The 8830-nt window shown below is 39.1% G+C and overlaps 1 non-coding gene across 1 annotated transcript; it reads left to right on the top strand.

Annotated features, from left to right (window-relative positions):
• Nucleotides 1-7912: 7912 nt before the first annotated feature.
• On the top strand, nucleotides 7913-8018 carry LOC122054469. The gene has a single exon (XR_006132777.1). It is a non-coding gene; the product is annotated as a small nucleolar RNA R71 (small nucleolar RNA).
• The last annotated feature ends 812 nt before the right edge of the window (nucleotides 8019-8830 follow it).

Genomic DNA, 8830 nt, shown 5'->3' on the forward strand with positions numbered 1-8830 from the left:
AATCATATTCCAACCTTTCCTTACCGATTACCAATGAAAGTTTATGGTTTTTCACATCAATTATTGCTCCAGTTGTTGCAAGGAAGGGTCTTCCTAATATAATTGGAATTTTTGGGTCTTCTTCAATGTCAAGTACCACGAAACTGTGGGAATAATGATCCCACCAACTTCTACCAGCACATCTTCCACAATACCCATAGAGTACTTGCAAGAATGATCAGCTAATTGCAGTGTCATGATAGTAAGCTTAAAGTTTTTAAGCCCTACCTTATTACAAATTGAGTATGGAATGAGGCTAACACTAGCCCCCAAATCACAAAAAGTTTTTTATATAAATTCAGTTCCTATAGTGCAAGGTATATAAAAGCTTCCTGGATCTTGGAGGTTCGAGGAAATATTCTTCCCAAATAAAGCGTTGCATTCCTCGGTAAGAGCTAAGGTCTTGATATTGATGTGCGTAAATATTATGATCGTTTATGTACGTTTTAACGCACATTCACTTGCTTTATACGTATATATTCTTTGCATGATCACCTCTTTTATCATGTACTCATCATATATACTTTTTTGTTCGGATATCTGCTCTTTGTTTGGTTTTGTGCTGACAGGGATAACTTTCGAAGCAAAAAAAAGTGATTGTCGACGCACTAGAACGAGCTAGAGAATACGACCGTGCAACCTCGCACGGTCGTGTGGAAAAATAGAAGAGGAGCAGTGCACAGTCGTGCAACTCTTGCACGACCATGTAGCCAACTAGAGGCAAATCAGAGCATGGCTGTAAAACCTGCACGACCGTGTCTCCCCGGCAACGGTGCCAAAAACTTGTTACGATTCTGCAAGTGCATGGATTCATCGTCAGTAATAAAGATTATCGATCCCATGAGGACTGGTTATAAGAACTAGCAATGGTTCACTTAAATTAGCTAAACTATCGATGGTTGTGAGTTATCTAAAGAAAAGAGAATGAGAAGCGAAAATGAGAACTAGTGAAGAGAGAGTAATTTACTTGTTTTATGAAGAGTTCTAGGAATTCAGATTGTAGGATCGAAAAGAATTTAGATATCTCTACAATTACATGATATTGTCCACTTTAGGCCTAAGCCCTCATGGTTTTGCTCTTGGGCTCTACCCAAAAGGCCTCATGCCAATGGAGATATCTTTCTCTTTATAAACTCATGATCTTTCCCATGTGTTTTCAATGTGGGACTATGTTTGCAACTGTTACGCTCCGCAAGTGTACGGAAATGTCGCAAGTAATATAAAAGATTATCGTATCCACAGGGACTGGAATAAGCACTAGAAATGTCTCAATGCGAATTAGCTAAACCACTATCCAATTGTTTCAAATGCAAAGTGAAGGTAAACAAATCTAATATTAAAGATCAACAAACAAGAGTTTAGTGTTTTGGGTTATGATAAAGGGAGATTCTAGGAGTTTCGGTTTCTTTGTAAGATTTCTTGAATGTAAATGGTTCACCAATTCTTATCCCTAAATTGCCAAACACTTGTAGAAAGTTGTCGGTTCTCTCTTGCAATAGATAACCGGCTAAGGACTGAGAAATGTATCTAAATATGATCAATTAGACGTGAACCTACGTTGTCCTTACACAGAAACGCACCTATTACTATGCCTTCCTCGGATATCAACATAGAAGCCCACAACTTATTAATCTATCAAGATACAAGAAACTAATCACAAGATCCATCCTACTCTCTTGAATATTCCTATTTCCTCTTCAAGATTATCTCTCAAACGTCCTTACACGGGCTTGCACCTGTCACGTGGATCCCTCGGATGATCGAGTGAGAGTTTATCTTTACTAAGTCCACAAGAAATCCAAAAAATCAATCAAGAATGAGAATTAAGCACAAATCACCATTAATCATTCAAGATCTAATTGATACAAGCAAGACAATGTCATTGAAACAAGAAATTGGCAAATCCATAAGAGATTACATCAATCCATCATACAAATACTCCCTTAATCCTAGAATACAAGATCTACTCCATGAATCGAGGAAGAATATCTGAAGAAATAAGGATTACAAGCATTTCTTAAATCCCCAATCCAAGAAACCAAGAAAAGGGGGAAAGAGAAAACTTATCTAGGAAGAAGTCTCATCTTCGGATCCAATCCTCGCTCTGGAGTCGAAATCGTCAAGAACTTCCCTCGAATCGCCCAGAAATCCTCCCAAGAATGGGAGGAAACCACCTAATCTTGCCTTCTCCCAAAGGGGGAGAGATGCCCTTTCAATTCATGAAGGAGGGTTTAAATAGAGGAGGAAATCGGGCGCCACACGGCCCACGACACTGTCCAGTTCCTTCTCTGCCAAAGCTGCACGGCCATGTGACTCCACACGGCCGGGACCCTCTTCTCTGGAATGCTACACGGCAGTGGTGCACACGCCACCACCGCTTGGCCTCCTGAAAACTCACACACTGTAGTGCACACCGCCACCACCGCGGCCTCTGAAAACTCACACTGCAGTAGATCTACACGGCCATGTAAGGCATCTTCTCTAATTTCTTCAAATCAAGACACGGCCGTGTGAGATTCACACGGCCATGTCCTCTTCCCTCTCTGTTAAAACTACACGGCCATGTGTGGTACACGGCCTGATGCTCTCTCCCTTCAATTCCTTCCAAGCTTGCCCGAGGACGTATAATCTTCACCAATTTCGACTCCTGTGTACAGAAAATGCACAAAAAGCAGATCTCCGAACCAAAAGAGTAAATATGCTAAAAGGAAAGCTGGAAGTATAAAAATGCATAGATCAAGCATGCTCAAAGTATGTAAATGTGCGTAAAAACATGCATAAAAGAGTATATAATCTACGCACATCACCAGACTACCTTATGCCTTGTCCAAGCACAAATGTCATAGTCTAAATTCATATGTTCTACAACACATTCATAAAACCTAGTGCACTTTCCTAACTCTATCAAAAAGTTTCATTAACAAGCGTGATCATGGAAACAAGTAAAGTATGGTTCAAGTATAAGAATCTTGTGCACAGTGTAAAAGTAACTCAACACCCTTCAAGTTTCAATCCATGTCCTAGTCAAGTCGTCATCAAATTTGAATTCCTAGTGTTTCCAGTGAAAGACAAGTAACCAGTGATAGGCACGTACTCACCATTCACTTGGTTCATACTTTTCAACTAACCCAAGGTCTCAAAGGTGCGCTCAATCTCAAGGGAAGCTAAGCAGTCATTTCCCCAGTAACCTAACTCGGTCTCAAAGGGGTGACTTGCTAGATTCCACTCATGACAATTGTTTTTTATATCCCTTATTTTTTATTTTTTTTTATAAGTGTTTGCATTGTGCAAAACTTATTCACAAATGTACTTTTAGCACACATGTTGGGATATTTTGATTTTTCCAAATGAGCTTTAATGATTTGAGCCTCATCCAGTAACCAAAATGAAAGTTGAGAAATCACCATGGAAACCAAGTACTAAGCAAACAAGATGAATCATGACTATTTCAATGACATCAACTATTCAAGCATCAAGCACAAGTGTAGTGAAGATAAAATCCTTAAGGTTGAACCAAAACTAAAACTCATCACCATAAGATTCTTAGCTTATTAATGCTTCCCAAGATAGAAAAAAGAACTACACAAAGTTTACTACTATCATCATTCGAACATCATGAATCAAGACAATAATCGTGCTAACATTTCACTTGAATCCAAGAAAGCATATAAGTGAAGATTTGATGTTCTCAAAAAAATTTTTTCCATGATTATTTCAAAAACAAGCAAAATAAAGCAACAAGCAATGAAAATAAGAACCAACATGAAAAACTAACAAAAACTAAAAACTGAAAACCAAACTAAACAGTACATGACACCCCCCCAGACTTAAACTTTTCATCGTCCCGATGAAATCAATATGGTGGAGGAGGTGGAGGTGGACGAGGGAAAGGAGGTCTACGACGTGGTTGGCCAATAGGAAAACTAGGAAAACTTGGAATCTCACCCAAGGATCTATGATACTCATATAAAGAATCTACTTGTTGGCTAGTAAGTATCATGCTCTGCATAAAATCTCTCATCCTAGCCTGATCAGTATCATAATCCTGCACAAACTCAGCCACTTGACCTTGAAAATTCCTCGTAAACTGAAAATAATTTTGTACCTCCCTAAACTGATCATCAGATAAAGAGAAGCGACCCTCCAACATTTTTCGTTGGGCATCTTGCTTCTCATGAAGTGATTCTAGAGACGTATGAAAATATGAAAAATCAAACCTAGAAGATCCCGTGCCATATGCAAAAGAATGCCTAGCAGGCTCCATAAAACTAGAAGGCTGCGGGTGTCCAGATGACGAGGGCTCATGATGTGGCTCAATATCTCCAGGTATAGAAGGGTTATCCTCAAAATCTAACTCAGAAATTACCCAATTAGCCGGGTTACGAATAGTAGTTCGTTCAGGAAAAGGAAGGGGTAAAGGAGAACCACTCCTCCTAGGAAACGCGAAACCATTCTCATCCCGAACGATCATTTTCATAGCAAGACATGCATCAATGTCAATCATGTCATTACCATGAATTATTTCTAAACCATCAACATCAAGATTTAAATTATAAGCTATTCGGGTAATCAAACCAATAAAATCAATTGATCCCGATGATGCCCTAGCAGATCTTAATAAGGTTTGAACAAAATGAAAACCAGAATCAAATTCAACCTTATAAAGCATAGCCCATAAAGCATAAAGCTCTATCTTTTTAACCACCCCATCACTCTCTCCCTTACCAAAAATAGTTTTACCCATGACTCTATGTAGATACCTAAAGATGGGGTTTTGTATATGGGAGGCCTTAGCTCTTGAAGGCTCATAAGGTTGATCTAACCCAGTTATTGCATTCCAAAAATGATTCCAATTAAACCTTGGATCAAACCTACGAGGGCTACTGGTGGTTAATCCAAAACAAGAATTAAAGTCACTAAATGTCCATAGAAATTCTTGATTCATTAGTCTAAATGAGATTTTTCCAAAATAATCATCTTCATTAGTAAAATGGACATCCAATGAACTTAAAAATTCCAAAACAAGACGAGGATATGTAGGCAAATGTGTGTACATAATATCACTCCAATCCAAAAACCCAATCATCAAATCTACATCCTCCCTAATTCCAAGCATATCAAGAACAGTTGGGTCCATATATCTAGTACACACTATCTTTCTATTGACAAGAATTGCAAATCTAGTTACTTGATCATCATTTCTAAACACAATATTGAATTCATTGTCATTACCTTCGTTGCGTGAAGTCCTTTTGCCTTTGCCCTTCACTGGTTGTTTTCCTTTGTCCCTTGATGGCTCCTTCTCTTTGTCTCCACTGGATCCACCACCTCCTTTGCGAAGTTTCTTCAAAATGTTGGACATCTTGATGAGTTTAGATAGGGGAAGAATTATCTAGGGTTGGAAAAATGGAACTCAGAGAACAAAACTTCAAAGAGCAAAGATCTTAGGTTAGGAGAACAAAAAGTCCAAGTCTTAGAGAGGAGGAGAATCCGGATCTAAGAGATCTTGAGAGATTTGAGAGGAGTTTTTAAGAGATTGGGAGAGAAAGAGATGTTTTGGAGAGTTGGGGGTGTGCGGAACACGGCCAAGATCTGGCCGTGTAAGGTGGAAAGAAGACTTTAATAACTCTCCTACACGGGCCGTGCAGATCCACACGGCCTTCCCCTCTTCCTTCTCTAGATTCTTCGCACGGCCGTGTCTGGGACACGGCCTCTCCCTCTTCCTTCTCGGGATTCTAGACACGGCCGTGTTTGAGACACGGCCTAGACCTTTTTCTCCTCGGGATTCTTTACACGGCCGTGTTTGAGACACGACCTAGACCTCTTTCTCCTCGGGAGATCCTACACGGCCATGTTTGGATGACACGGCCCAAGCACTTCCCTTCTCTGCAACTTTTGCCTGGCCGTGTATAGCACACGACCGGCCTATGTTTTGCACCTAACCTGAAAACAAAATCAAAAGAATGCATCAAACTAAAAGAAATTAAAATACAAATCAAAACTAACTAAAAAAACCCTTGGGTTGTCTCCCAAGAAGTGCTTGTTTAAGGTCTTTAGCTCGACCAAACTTGATCATTCACTTCTTTTCCTCGCCCTTGGAGGACAGATATACTTTTTATTTTTGTTGGGAGATCTTCTCCCAACATCTTCCACCACATTGTCTCCTTCGTTTGGTGGCCTTCCATGAGGATGGAAATTCCATTCCTCAAGTTTATAAATGCTTGTCCTGCTACAAGCATTTAAAAGAGACGAGACATGGTTAGAGATATTAGATAAATCATATTCCAACCTTTCCTTACCAATTACCAAAGAAAGCTTATGATTTTTAACATCAATTATAGCTCCAGCTATAGCAAGGAAAAGTCTTCCTAATATGATAGGAATCCTAGGGTCCTCTTCCATGTCCAACACGAAAAAATCTGTGGGAATTACATTCCCATCCACCTCTACTGACACATCTTCTATAATACCCAAAGGGTACCTGCAGGAATGATCAGCAAGTTGAAGTGCCATAGTAGTAAGTTTAAAATTTTTGAGACCTAATTTATTACAAATTGAATAGGGAATGAGGCTAACACTTGCCCCCAAATCACAAAAAGCTTTTTCAAAAAATTCTTTTCCTATGTTGCAAGGAATATAAAAGCTCCCTGGGTCCTTTAGTTTTGGGGAAGTGTTCTTCTCCAAAATAGCACTACATTCCTCACTAAGCGCAATTGTCTCAACCTCTCCTCTTCTTCTCTTGTTTGACATGAGATCCTTCAGGAATTTGGCAAATCTAGGCATTTGAAGAATAGCATCAATAAGAGGTACCTCTACACAAATTTCCTTAACTTTTTCTAAAAACTTGCCAAATTCTTCATCTTTCTTGAGCATTGTAAGTCTCTGAGGAAAAGGGACAGCTTTCCTTTGATGGTTCAGTGGAAGAGTCTCTTCAACCTCAATGGTACTCTCCTCATTAGCTTGAATCTGATTTGGTATAAGAGGAGAGAGCTCTTCTTCTTTTTGTATCCCTTTTGGAGCAGTCACTTGGGAGTCTCCCAAGGTCCGTCCGCTCCTAAGCTCAATTCTATTGCAATGCTCCATAGGATTCACATCAGGTTTTCCTGGAAGTTGTCCTGGTGCTCTGGATGATGAGGAAGCTAGTTGGGCAATTTGACTGTCTTGGATCTCTTGATGCTTTTCAGAATTATCCATTCTCTGAATGAGCTTTGCTAAATCTTACCTCATTTCATTCTGACTTGAGATAATTTCTTCAAGCATCTTTTCAATATTTGACTTTGGTAAGCCTTGAGAAGATAGATGTTGAAAATTTTGTTGCCCAGCTTGAACATTTGGTCTTGCCCCCATAGATGGTCCTTGATCTTGATTATTTCTGTAAGAAAAATTGGGATGGCTCTTCCATCTAGGGTTATAAGTATTTGAGTATGGGTTGTTCTGCCTTTGATTCTAACTCATGATTGCATCACATTGTTCCAGTTGATTGATTTGTGCAGTGATAGCTCCCAATGGACATGAGTCATTTGAGTGCTCTAAACTCCCACATACTTCACAAGATGTACTAATAGCATTGACCATATTAGCACTAGTCCCCATATTCTCAAATTTCTTTGTAAGAGCGTCCAATTTTGCAGACAAAAGAGTGACCGCATCTACATCAAACTTCCCTGATGCTTTAATTGTTGGGTTTACAGAAGAATAGCCACCACTTCATTCATTTGCCCATTGATGATGATTTTGTGCTACACTGTCAATAATTTCTTCAGCTTCATCTAAACTTTTGTTCATAAGTGCCCCTCCAGCAGCTGAATCAAGGGACACTTTGGTATGATAGTTGATACCATTATAAAAAGTGTGCAACACTAACCATCTTTCCAACCCATGATGTGGGCATTGTCTGAGCATACTATTATATCTATCCCATGCTTCAAAAAGAGATTCTGAGTCAGTTTGCTTGAAGCTTGCAATTAAATTCCTCATATGAGCGGTTTTGCTTGGTGGATAGAATTTATCAAGAAACTGTTGCTCACACTGCTCCCAAGTGGTGATGCTATTAGGGGCCAAAGAATTCAGCCATTGCTTTGCCCTATCTCTTAAAGAAAACCCAAATAATAATAATCTAACTGTTTTTGAAGGAACTCCATTCATTTTCATGGTACCACATATTTCATAGAAGACCTCTAAGTGTTGATTGGGGTCTTCATGAGGCCCTCCACCAAATTAGTTCTGCTGCACCATAGATATAATTGCGGGTTTGATCTCAAAGTTATTAGCTTCCACTGAAGGTCTTGAAATACTAGATCGAAAACCTCTTGCATAAGGTGCTGCATAATCCTTGAGTGGTCTATTCGCCATGTTCAAATGTTCTTGTTCTTCAATTTGTCTTTGCAGAATTCTTCTTTTATGGAAAGTTCTGTCAATCTCAGGGTCAAAAGGAAAGAATTCCCCTGCAAAGTTAGATCTTCGCATACACAAGAACAAGATAGCAAATGACAATTCAACAGAAAAAGAAAAATAAAGGAATAAAAAATGCAGAATTGAATTTGTACAAAAAGAATTAACAAGAAGTAAAAGTTATAGAAGAAAGTAAAAACAGAAATCTAATGATTAGTTACAACTACGCAATATGAAAGGAAAACAAATGTTATGTTTAGTCTAACTCAATTGATAATTCCTAATGTTATAGCGCAGTCCCCGGCAACGGCGCCAAAAACTTGTTACGCTCCGCAAGTGTACGGAAATATCGCAAGTAATATAAAAGATTATCGTATCCACAGGGACTGGAATAAGCACT

The sequence above is a fragment of the Zingiber officinale genome, chromosome 3A, assembly GCF_018446385.1.
Source record: "Zingiber officinale cultivar Zhangliang chromosome 3A, Zo_v1.1, whole genome shotgun sequence".
In the NCBI taxonomy this organism is placed as follows: Eukaryota; Viridiplantae; Streptophyta; class Magnoliopsida; order Zingiberales; family Zingiberaceae; genus Zingiber; species Zingiber officinale.